Source organism: Cryptomeria japonica, chromosome 10, assembly GCF_030272615.1.
Source record: "Cryptomeria japonica chromosome 10, Sugi_1.0, whole genome shotgun sequence".
NCBI classification, from domain to species: domain Eukaryota; kingdom Viridiplantae; phylum Streptophyta; class Pinopsida; order Cupressales; family Cupressaceae; genus Cryptomeria; species Cryptomeria japonica.
The window spans coordinates 143,567,158-143,581,161 of NC_081414.1; positions in this window are offsets into that span (position 1 = coordinate 143,567,158).

Here is a 14,004-nt window from a genome sequence, read left to right on the forward strand (position 1 = left end):
GATGCATGACAACTAGTATAGTAGGTTACCGGTAAGGTAAAGGATGTCATCCAGCATAATGGTCATTAGAGTCAATGGTACACAAGTTACTGTTGACTTGTGTTGAAAACATAAGTATTGGAGACACGCACTATATGACAACCAGTAAGTGAGGTGTTGGTAGTGTATGGTTGCGAACCGGAAAGCATATGACTAGTAAGTTAGCAGGGTGAGCTAATGAAGAAGTGTAGAACTGGTATGCAGTTGGATGTGAAACAACAAGACTCCCACCAGAAGAAGAGGTCATCACAAGATGCTGATATGACCGATAGAGTTTGGACTACTATAAGGTAGTAAGGTAGACAAAGGGGATCTCTATCGGGTTATGTGTAGGACATGTCTTTTCTCACACAGGACAAGTCATATTTGTGCATTGCTTGGAGTAGAATGAATGACAAGGAGTCCACTTCCACCGGTAAGTGGTAATACTAAGCTTATCTCCTATTATGCAAAGTATACATCATATCCCTCTAAGATAAGATAGAGAAGTAGAAGGCAAGTGATAGAAGGCTCACACTGGATGAATCGGTGAAACACAAGTTTGCCTCAAGTATGTGAAACTGGAGATGTGCATCTGATTAACTTGTGTTGGCAAGTTGAGCCACCATGATCGAGAAGGAAGAGTAAATTAATGATGGAATGCTCGGATAGATGAAGAGTGATGGGTTTGTCACCTTGACAAACTAGTTGAGATGTCATTTGTTCTCATGATGAAGAAGACAATGTTGAACATTTGTAGATAGAGAGTGCAACCAGCATGAAGATGCCTTAGAAAGAATCAGTTGAAGCTTGATGACATGGTGTCATCAGAATGGTTACCGGTCAGCATGAAAACCGATAAAAGGTGATATAAAGTTGTGTGTTTGCAGGACAAGTTGTAAATGGTATGTAGGCTAGTTGTTTGTTTGTGATAATGTTTGTAATGAAGAGATAGAGTGTCAAAGAGGTCACAAACTACCAGAGGTGAAGTTGGTCTGTTGGTGTAGTGTATGCTATCGGATAACGACATGTTGAAAATACCGACAAGGGTTTGAACCAGTATGGAATTTTGTCAGTTGTTCATAGATTGAACCGACCCTAAGTTGATGAGCTAGTTGTGTGGTGTTGAATGTTGCCAAATTGACATGGTAGTCTGAGCTAAGGTGGATATCGACAGTGATGCCACATAGAGCTGAATAGAGAACATGCTGAGGTCAGTAATGTCTTGTGTTGGTGAGGCTGTTGAGGTTGGTCGACATTAAATGTTGATTGCGACAATCACAGAGGAGTTGAAGAGTGTGCAGCTTGAAGAAAGATGAATGACAAAGGAAGATCAGAGATTTGTTGGTGAAATGATTGATGCTTGATATTTGACTGCAGATTAACCTCGAGAAGGAAATAGCTGGACCATAAATGTGTCGACTGATTACAGGGTTAGATTTGCTATTTTAGCAAATATGCATTGGATGATTGAAAACATATACAAATTCATTCCTCCAATGCAGGTGTTCGATCCAAGGTAGATTGGATTGGATCTAATGAAGATTTGTTTGGTGGAAGAGACTCTAACCGACTAAAATTTGAATTGGTTTTTAGCGGCAAAACTTGTTTATAGATACGCAAGCCAAAATCAATAAAATGTGTTGATTGATTGATGCCGACAGAGAATCAGGGGGTTGAATATTGAAGAGTGAAGTGTGAATGTGCAGCAGAGAGCCAACTAGTAAAAGACTCCATCGAAGATCAAAGAAGCTATGAGTAGGAGGTGCAATTGGTGAGAGGGTTTAGAAGAGTACCAATAGAGAAGAGGTAAAAGCTGAATCGGTAAGGTTGCAGCAAAGTTTGAAAGGAAGGTGGATCTGAGTGAGTAGAGATCTGATGATGAAGGGAGTTGACAAAAACTAGTTGAGGAGTGTGTGAATTGGAAAGGTAACAACTCCAAGCTAAGTGTGACAGAGAGAAAAGAGAATTGGCAGAGGGCAGAACCAAAAGAAGAGACTGAACCAACATAGATTCAGCAAAGAGTGGGTTGAAGGAAGAGATAAAGTTGTTGCAGTAAGAAGGTGAGGTGAGAACCAATAGAGAAGAGGCTGATGAGGGAATAGAAGATACTATAGGAAAAGTGGTGAAGAAGGGAAACCTGTAGAGAGATTATTCATTAGTGGTTACATAAGTCATTTGTAACTAAGGCTATTACTTTTGTATTTGATGATATTCATTGTAGTTCACTGAGTTGTAGCTCAGTGTAGGAATTGTAGCTCCTTTAGGTTGTAACCCATAAAAAAGTTAGGGGTTTGTGCTCCTAGGGTTGGTGCCCTAAATTAGGGGTTGTATCTCGTTGGGTTCTATCCCTAAACATTGTAACATATTTCATTGTGAGGCTGGATTGGAGCAGTAGAATCCAACAACATTACTCACTAAGGTTTTTCTCATCTAGGGTTTTCCTCGTATATACCTGTGTTGTGTTATGTGCCCCTTGTGTGTGATTGCATTGTGTAAAATCTCCTTAGCATACCGGTAGGTTATCTTAGTCTTAGTATGTTAACTAGTACATATACTTAAGAGTTTAATAGAGAAGAATTTGACAACCACTGATTCACCCCGCCCCCCTATCAATGGTACATTGTGTCCAACAATTGCTATCAGAGCCTAGGTTCCTAGTTGACAAGCTTTCTCCAGCTTGGGTAGATTTTGGTATTAGGGCATAATGATCTATTTAGTGTCAAACCCAACACATATGTTTATTGGGTCAAATTATTCTACTTGGAGTTGTAGAATGGAAGTCTACCTCTCCTCTCTAGGGTATGATGTATGTATGGCAGTTGTTAATGGTCTCCCTAGTAATATTAATCCTCCTAGAAAGAAAATCTAGGTGCAATGAAGAAGAAATGAAGGCCATATTCAGTGGGCTTACCAGTGATGTTTCTTCCTAGGTGGACAAGTGAAAATCAACAAAGAGCATATGGGAAAGACTGAAAAAGCTCTATGGAAATTAGCCTACTATCGTTGGGTCAGGTTGTGAAGACAAGAAGAACAATGTTGCAAACTCATGTGTGGGTATTGGAGGCAAATCAAATAGTTGCAGCAACAATGATAAAGAGCACACACCAAAATGTGACAAGGCAGGTATATCCCATTGGCAAGATGTGTTTGGCAGTGATGAAGAAGATGAAGAAGAAGGTGAAGCTCAAGTTGATCTTGAAGGTGAGTTTCTAATTGCCCTTGATGAATTAATAACTTTTAGAAATGAATTTAAGAGTATAAAGAATCAATTCATGAAGAATGTAGTCAGTTGAGAACATGCCTTGAAGAGTCAAACAAAAATGTCTTCATGTTGACTACTCAACTTGAATAAGCAAAAGGGATGATTGATTGATTGAAATCAGTCCTTGAAGCTGATAAAAGAAGATGTGAGGTGTTGCAGCTAGATGTGGAGACAAAAGAGAAAGAGTGTCAGAAGCTGAAAGAGGAAATTAAAAATCTGAGGAAAGACCTTGAGAAGTGTAAGAATGAACTCAAGGTAAGAAACTGGTATGATGGCAACACTGAGGCCTTGGACAAAATGTTGAATCAACAAAAAAATTCCAAGGATACCAGAGGATTAGGATATGCTATTAGTGAATGCTCCACAAGTTAGGATGTCTCTCACAAGGACATTCAGTTTGTCTCCTCTAATGGAGATAACAAGGATCAAACCTTCATAGTTCGAAGTGCACTAAGAAAGCAGGTTGACCTAGCCACAACTGGTGAGGACTTGAAGTTAAGAATGAAGACCGGAGCAACAAGAAGAAATAATGCAAAGCCTAAAGGACAAAGAAAGCTAAGAGAAGATAGGTTCACTAGAAACATGAATGCAAGAAGGTAGCCTAAGAGACTCCCCATCGGTGAAAGACAAAGAGATGCAACACCCCAGAGAAGAAGAAGTGGAGAAGTCAAACTGGTCAGATCACTTCATGTTTGGCAAAATGAATTTTAAGTAATTTTTCTCCATTCTCCGATTATTATTTTTCTTGTAAAGGATATCACCATAGGGAAGAGGAATGCAAAAAGATGTCTAGGAGTAGAAAAGGTGTTCTTCCTAGAAATAGGAATTCAGTTTGTAGAAGATGTAATGCATTTGGGCATAGAGCATCAAAATATAGAAACATGTATAATCCTACTCCTGGTTATACTAACCGGGGTCCATTTGCTACCTCAAGAAATGTAAATTATGTATGTTATAATTGCAATGGATCTATCCATAGGAGTTATGAGTGTAGGAAGAAGATGTTTTATGCACATGGCAGTTGACATAGCAGCTATGTCCAAAGGAGAAGTGATCCTACAAGATCAAGATATCAGTTGAAACCGGTAGTGAGGTACAATAGCATGACCCTGAGAAGAAGATCAAACTGGTCTGATAGAAGATCTTCCAATCATCTGGTTGGGATGAGTGCAGTGTGCTTCTATGGTAATGTATTTTGTCATACTATAGAACCTGGCAAGGCAAAGACCTATCAACAAAAGAAGATAAGACCTGCTCCTATGACTAAAAGTGGGAAGAAGAATGAGATCAAGCACGTGTGGAGGAAGAAGACCATGGACCGGTAATGTGTATTCCATGCACAGGTGATATCTCCTAACTCTTAAAGGAGATGTATGACCTTAGGGGGAGTAGAAAATTTACCATATCATTCACCCCCTAAGTTGGATAGGATTGGTTACTAGTAAGAGGAAGAAAGTGAGACAACAGTGTGTGTAGTTGTTGTCTTGACTACACTTTTATGCATAAAAGATGGATTACTGCTACAGGTGTTAATAGATGGTTATATTGCAAAATAAATAGTAGAGGAATTTGACACAAGAAGATGAGGACAAAGTGTCATGGCAGAGATGCGTGCTGGTAGATCAAGTTGGTGTGAGCAGTATGGTAGCGGTATGGTTGATAACCATTATTGCAAAAGGGTAAGTCATAGGTTGTGGCAGATATAATGGAGATGACATATCATTAGATTGATCATATATGTACAGCTCAAATAGTATGTGGTAAATATTGGAGCTCCCATTTTGGACTTGATTGGCAATATGGACCTGAATTGCATGACTTAGGGGGACTTGACAACCATATCTTCTGATTGTTATCAAACATGCTAGACACAGGGGGAGTGCTTGTGTCTATGGCTATATTGATATGATTATGACTTTGGGATGTATTCATTGGTCTAGGGTTGTGAGGTATTTGAATGTCTATCCAATTTGTACTTGATGGAAATCACAATTAGATCACCAAGAGTGTTATCTGCAAAGAGGGAGAGCTACCTGCACAAGAGAACACACACTTGGTATCAACATTTTGGGGTCAAAATGGCTTCTTCATATCAGAGGGGTGATGATGTAGTCTAACCGGTAGACCATTGTAGTGAAAAAGGTAGAAGCAACAAGATGAAAGGGGGGAGATGTTGTCAAAGGGGAGAGAGAGAGCCTGCAATATATTGAATTTCAAGACCCTTCACCATTGTTGTCAAAGGGGGAGAGAGAATTTGTGGTATGTCAGATACCATATGTATTGACATCAATGCCAAAGGGGGATATTGTTGGGATTGTGTTGTCATTGATGTCAATCAGTACAGGATGGCAAAGACTGTGGGAGATTAATGAGTAGTGTTGTCATTGATGCATGACAACTAGTATAGTAGGTTACCGGTAAGGTAAAGGATGTCACATAATGGTCATTAGAGTCAATGGTACACAAGTTAGTGTTGACTTGTGTTGAAAATATAAGTATTAGAGACTGGTATTGTATGATAACTAGTAAGTTAGATGTTGGCAGTTTATGTTTGCCAACCAGAAAGCATATGACCAATAAGTTAGCAGGGTGAGCTAATAAAGAAGTGCAAAACTGGTATGCAGTTGGATGTGAAACAACAGGACTCCCACTAGAAGAAGAGGTCATCACAAGATGCTGATATGACCAACAGAGTTTGGACTACTATAAGTTATTAAGGTAGACAAAGGGGATTTCTACCGGGTTATGTGTAGGACATGTATCTGCTCACACAATATAGGTCATATTTGTGCATTGCTTGGAGCAGGATGAATGACAAGGATCCACCTCCACTAGTAAGTGGTAATACTGAGCTTATCTCCTATTATGCAAAATATGCATCATATCCCTCTAAGATAAGATAGATAAGTAGAAGTCTGGTGATGGAAGGCTCACACCAGATGAACCGGTGAAACACAAGTTTGCCTGAAGTATGTGAAACCAAGGATGTGCATCTGATTAACTTGTGTTGGCAAGTTGAGCCACCATGACCGAGAAGGAAGAGTAAATTAATGATGGAATTCAACGATAGATGAAGAGTGATGGGTCTGTCACCTTGACAAACCAGTTGAGATGTCATATGGTCTGATGATGAAGAAGACAATGTTGAACAATTGTAGATAGAGAGTGGAATCGACATGAAGATTCCTTAGATGGAATCAGTTGAAGGCTGATGACTTGGTGTCATTAGTATGGTTACCAGTCAACATGAAAATAGGTAAAAGGTGATATGAAGTTGTGTGTTTGCAGGACAAGTTGTAACCGGTATGTAGGTTGGTTGTTTGTTTGTGCTAATGTTTTTAATGAAGAGGCAGAGTGTCAAAGAGGTCACAAACCAACAAAGGTGAAGTTGGGCTATTGGTGTAGTGTATGTTGCTGGATAATAGTATGTTGAAAATACTGACAAGGGTTTCAACCAGTATGGAGTTGTGTCAGATGTTCATAGACTAAACCGACCCTAAGTTAATGAGTTGGTTGTGTGATGGTGAATGTTGCATAACTAACATGGCAGTCTAAGGTGAGGTGGATACCAACACTTATACCACATAGAGCTGAAGTAGAAAACATGTAGAGGTCATTGATGTCTTGTGCTGGTGAGGTTGTTGAGGTTGGTCGACATTAAATGTTGATTGTGAGAAACATGGAGGAGTTTTAGAGTGTGCATCTTGATGAAAGATGAATGATAAAGTAAGATTAGAGATCTATTAGCACCATGATCAATGCTTGATATCCGACTACAAACAGCTGGATCATAAATGTGTCGACTGATTTTGAGGCCAAAGAATAGGGTTAGATTTTCTATTTAAGCAAATATGCATTGGATGATGGAAAACGTGTACAGATTCATTCCTCCAATGCAGGTGATCGATCCAAGGCAGATTGGATCAGATCTAATGAAGATTTGTTTGGTGGAAGAAACCCTAACCGATTGAAATTTGAATTGATTGATGCTGCTAGAGAATCAGGGGGTCAGATATTGAAGAGTGAATTGTGAATGTGCAACAAAGAGCCAACTAGTAAAAGAGTCCATCGAAGACCAAAGAGGCTATGAGTTGGAGGTGCAACCTGTGAGAGGGTTTAGGAGAATACTGATAGAGAAGAGGTAAAGGATGAACTGGTAAGGTTGCCACAAAGTGTGAAAGGAAGGTGGATCTGACTGAGCAGAGATCTGACAAAGAACTGTTGATGAAGACCGGTTGTGCAGTGTGTGAATCGGAAAGGTAACAATTGCAAGCTAAGTGTGATAGAGAGAAAAAGAGAACCGATAGAGGGCAAAACTAGGAGAGACTAAACCAATATAGATGCAACAAAGAGTGGGTTGAAGCAAGAGATAAAACTGTTGTAGTAAGAAGGTGAGGTGAGAAATAGCAGAGAAGAGGTTGATGAGGGAATAGAAGATACTACCAGCAAAGTTGTGAAGAAGGGAAACCTGTAGAGATATTATTCATGAGTGGTTACAAAACTCATTTGTAACCAAGGCTATTACTTTTGTATTTGATGACATTCATTATAGTTCACTGAGTTGTACCTTGGCTGTGGGGTTGTAGCTCCTTTGGGTTGTAGCCCATAAACAAGTTTTGTGTTGGTTCCCTAAATCAGGGGTTTGTGCTCCTTGGGCTGGTGCCCTAAATTAGGGGTTCTAGCTCCTTGGGTTGTAGCCCTAAACATTGCAACAAATTTCATTGTGAGGCTAGATTGGAGTAGTAGACTCCAACAACATTACTCACCAAGGTTTTTGCCATCTTTGGTTTTCCTCGTATATACCTATGTTGTGTGATGTGCCCCTTATGTGTGATTGCATTGTGTAAATTCTCCTTAGCATACCGGTAGGTTATCTTAGTCCTAGTATGCTAACTGGTACATATACTTAAGAGTTTAATAGAGAAGAATTTGAGAACCACCGATTCACCCCCGCCCCTCTTAGTGGTATATTATGTCCAATAGGTATCCACTTTTTGGTCAACTTTGACACTTAGATGAACATTTTGAAAAAAACCTTCACTTTCTGACACCTATAACTTTTAAACCATTAAGAATATTGTCTGCAAATTCTAAATATATATATATATATATATTTTTAAAATTGTAGGAAATTGTTTTTCTTTTCCATCTCCCTCAAAAAATAGTTTTTTACAACAAACAACATTTTTTAAGAGTGATGTGCATGTCGAAACGTATAAATTTTTTTCTATAAATGATTAAAACTCAATTCTTTTGAATTTTGGTTTGTAACATCAATACCCAGTGCATGCATTTGGTTTGATAGTGATATGTTGAATATTTTTCATTTTATTAAGTTTTGAAGTTGGACTAATTATAATTTAGACAAAGGTGTACGTTTGAACACATAACTTGTTCTATATACATCAAAATTTAATTTATTTTTTTGTTAGAAAGAAGACATGAATACCTAACTTGCATAGATATTTTTAATAATTTTTTTTAATTAGTTTAATATTTTTTCCAATGCATTGAATAGAGAAGTTTATGTTTGGTGAAAAACCTATATTTGGTAAAATTTAAAAAACAAGATCATAATAAAATCACAATGTAATAAAATTATAGTCATTGGAAAGTTTTCTTCGATGACTACCATCTTACATTTAGGGTTGTCAAGATTCTCTCATTTGAGCCTTGAACCAAAGGTTTGAAGGCCAAAATTTCTAAGTTTGAAGAGATTGGGGGAGAGATGCCTAGAAAGGGGGTTCGAATGAACACCCCCTTGAGTGAAGGGGGTTTGAATGAACCCCCCTCAGTTCATTCTAACCCATATTCATATGAACATGGAAGGCACAAACAATCCCATAACAGACATGTTCATATGAACATACCTTTTTCTAACAGCTGATGTTTGTACAAACCCTGGTTGATGTAAAAATATATTATTTTTACATTTAACAATCTCATATAAATAGAGATGTTTTATTTCTTTTTTTCAAACACAAATTATCAAAGTAAATCACATTTTTTGGTGAAAGAAGACATTTGAATGTCATTTTAAGGTGATAATTTTAAGACATTTGAAGACATTTGAAGGTTTTGAAGGTCATTCTAAGGACATGGGGAACAAGAGGACAAGGCAAAATAAGACTTCAAGGAAGTATTTAGCTGACACAGAACAAATATATAGAGAACTAAGAATGCAAAGATATTATGCACGTATGTGTCTTTACTTAATTTCTATTTAATCTTACATGTATTGTGTACTTAAAATTGGGCTTATTTGATTAGTTAAATATATTTTTGTAAAAATTTTATCTAAATTATTTTAAATTATTTTAATTTGATTAAATTAATTTTAAAATAATTTTATCTTAGTTATTTTTAAATTATGTTATTTTCATTAAATATTTTTAAGTGTGTTTGTGCTCTTTTAAAAATAATCAAATAATCAAATTTGAAACTAGTCTATCATGCTCTACTTAAATATTTTTAAAACTCATCTCTCTCTTTACTTAAGTCTTTTTAAAATATCTCTCTCTCTTCTTTCTTTTACTAGGACCCCTCTCTCTCTCTTTACAACCTCTCTTTTTCTAGGATGTCTTTAAATTAGGACCTCTATATCTAGAGTAACAAATATAATTTGGAAATAGTTGGATTGAAAATAATCTTGTTTTAATTTAAATTCTCTCCCCTCCCTCTTAAGTCTTTTTGCCTAGATCTCATTTTAGCTCTCTCTCTCTCTCTCTCTCTCTCTCTCTCTCTCTCTCTCTCTCTCTCTCTCTCTGTGTGTGTGTGTGTGTGTGTGTGTGTGTGTGTGTGTGTGTGTGTGTATTTAGGACCTCTCTCTAGATTATCAAATTATATATTTGAAATTTTTGTGCATTAAAATTAATCTAGTTTTAATTTAACTTATCTTTAGAACCCTTCTCAACCCTTAAGTCTTCTTAGGACTCTCTCTCTCTCTCTCTCCCTCCCTTGAGCTCCCCCTTAAATTTTTTGAAGACCTCTCTCTCTCTCTCTCTCTCTCTCTATATATATATATATATATATATATATCCTTAAGTCTTTTTATGATCTCTCTTTTTTAGGATCTCTTTATTACGACCTCTATCTAGATTAAAAAATTATACTTGGAATTTGTGCATTAAAAATATTCTTGTTTTAATTTAACTTCTCTTTCACTCTCTATTTCTCCCTGCCCTTAAGTCCTTTTATAAACTCTTTCTCTATTATTTCTTTTTAATACCCCTCTCTCTCCCCTTAAGTCCATTTAGGACGTCTCTTTTTAGGATCTCTTATTAGGACCTCTCTCTAGATTAGCAAATTATATTTAAAATTTTGGTGATTAAAAACAATTTAGTTTTAATTTAACTTATCTTTAGGACCTCTCTCTCTCCCCTTAAGTCTTCTTAGGGCTCTCTCTGACCTCTCTCTGACCATTTTATAAATTAAAAATATTCTTGTTTTAATTTAACTTCTCTTTCACTCTGTTGGTTCCCCAGAATGGGGTTTACACTGAAACAGGGGCATAAACCAAGTCGAGCCCTCAAATCATGCATGGAGAAGCCAACTCCAAATGTTTATAATACTTAGGGACTTGGACTAACATATAACAAGGATTCTTCTAATCCTTCTACACTTTGGGCTCTGCAAAACCCAAGAGGGTGATCCATTAATGCACTCGCAATATCTGCACCCTACTTGCGAGTGACATTAGAATAAAGTAGAAGATCTCATTCTTAGGAGGGCTCAACAAAGAGGGAGAAATATATAGAGTGGCTTGTTAATCTAAGAGGATCCAAGTAATACTGAGAGGGGGGGTGAATTAGTATTAAAAATAATTCGAAAAAACTTAAAATTAAACTTATAAAACTTCACCAAATCAATCACAAACTAGTAATAAACTATTTACCAATACTGCTAATCATTGATATCCAACTGCTAAACTTAAATAGGGAAAAACCACAATTGGAATTGGTACCCACAAATATTGTGCACTCTTTCCGAATGCACCCTGTTAGGAGCCTAGCTTGGTTAGGAGCTTACAATGATGCCCTGTTAGGATCAGACCCTGTTAGGAGTCACCTGGTTAAGGGATTTCTATGATGAGCCCTATTAGGAGCTTTTCCCTCTTAGAAGCAACCTTGTAAGAGGATTTAAGACTCAGAAGTTGAGCTACCCGGTTAAGGGATTTACAATTTAAGACCTGTTAGAACCTACCCGGTTAAGGGATTTTGTATGCTGCAATTGTTAGGGAACAACATATGAATGATCCGGAAATAGAACTAATTGCTTGCTTATTGATATCCAATTTAGATCCACTTTGCTACACTCTTGCACATACACCACACTGGTTCAACTTCACACTCTTTACTCAATTTACCAGCACAACAAACATCAACTATACTGACCTAAATAACCTTTACAACTTAGTTGGTTACAAAACCTTAAGACTTACAACATAGATTATCATAGATACTTACAACTCATTATAGATCATCAAATTGATCATTAAAATTGATTACAAATCAATTACAATCATTGAATGATCACCATACCTCAATCTGATACACTTTCAAACCCTTAGCTCATTCCGCTAATCACTTCGCACATTCCCAAGAAATTCTCTCTTTCGTCACACCAAAACATCATTCAAACACTTCACATAGTTTCAACCATGTCATCACCAACTTACAAACATAATGTAATACACAGCCAAACTTAAAATCATTACCGGTTATCAGGATTGAATACCGGTTCTAAAACCCTTCTTAAACCCTACAGAAAAATACAACAAAAATCATAAACATGATTTTTGGTAATCAAATCATGATGCGGTTCTGGTCAAAGATACATTACAATGATACAAATACATTCTCCAAACCTCAACACTTGACTCATCACTAATATCCAAAACAAATCAAAAAATTTCCATGTTTATCGGTTAAGGTCCTAATTCTGAGTTCATTGTCTTCATTACTGATAAGGAATTTTGGGTAGACCAAAAAGACTTAGATGACAAAATAAACATGAAAAAAATAGTTGCCACATAGTTTTCCATCAATGACAACACAAATAACTGATCAAAGTCATTAAGCCAATAATCTCAATGTCTTCATCACTATATCATTACCAATAGTCCTTTATAGGTTCATCAACATTCTTCATCAGCATCAGTTATGCCAATCATGCTGAAAATCTCCTCCTTTGGCATTGATGGGAACACCAACATATTCAACTGTCAACTATGAACTTCTCTGTTGCCTTCACTCGCTCTTCTTTTGCTGCACTTCATCTGTCAGTTGCACTACTTCACCTTCTATAATTCTTTTCTATTGGATCATGTTATTTATCCCCCTTTCTCTTAGAGTTCTCCTCCCCCTTTCTCTTATAGTTCTTCTCCCCCTTTGACAGCAATGCCAAAGGTTCAAATGCATATCCGGTCTTCATTCCTACTCCTACTGTCTCCAACATATTTGAAAATATCATCTAAGTTGCTCCCCCTATGGAGTAGCCAACATTTCATCAATCCATAGTGAAAAATATTCATTAAGCCCATTGGATTGATGCATCTCCTGCATCTTAGATGATCTTATGTAGGAGTCTGACCCCTAATTTACCTCTGAGGTACTCAAAGGTTGTCTTCGGCAAAGGTTTAGTGAAGATGTCTGGTAACTGCTCTTTGCTTGTCACATATTCCATTCTGACTTGCTTCTCTTGTAATCTCTCCCTCAGAGTGTGGTATTTCAGTTCTATATGCTTTTTCCTTGCATGTAACACATGATTTTTTTAAATATTAATAACCCTAGTATTGTCACAATAAATAATCACCAACTCAGACATATCTTGCTTAAAACCTTCCAACACATGTCTCATCCAGATTTCCTGGGTAAAATTCATAGATGCTTCAACATATTTTGCTTCAGTTATTTAATGTGATACACATGTTTCATTTTTACTTGTCCAAGCAACCAATCTACCTCCAAGAAGAAAATCTCCACCGATAGTGCTTTTTTGGTCATCAACATTGCCTGCCCAATCTGCATCAGTAAACACTTTCAAAGAAAAGTCATGTTTATAAGGATACCATAAGCCATAATCCATTGAGCCTTTCAGATATCTTAATATCCTTTTCACCGCTAACAAGTGAGTCTCCTTGGGATCTTTCAAAAATCTAGCAACCAATCCAAAAACATGTGCAATATTTGGTCTAATATGAACAACATAATGCAACTTACCAATCATGGACCTGTATTCCTTTTCATCTACAAAGGGTGAATCATCCTGTTTAGACAATTTACAACCTATCACCATCAGAGTACCAACTGTTAGGACCCGTAGGCAATTGAGAGGGAGGGGGGGTGAATCAGTTGTCTAATAATTTCAACCCAAATACAACTTAACCAAACTTGATACTTAATAGCAGTAAACCAACTTGATATCGGTAAGCAGATTAATGATTAATATTAATACTGGTGAAACTTAATGCATGAAACAGAAAGAGAAACAACATCCACAACACATAACACATATATTTGTATGTGGAAACCCTATAAAGGGAAAAAGCATGGTGGGAAACCTTACCCACAATCAGATGATACTACTGTAGATAGTAAGTGTTTAAAAATAGGATCTGCACATGCAGAAAGGCCAGCTGCCTAGAGCTCACTACTCAATCACAAAATAGGAGTCACACTAACTACAATTGGATGATTAGATCCAATGATAATATATCTTAC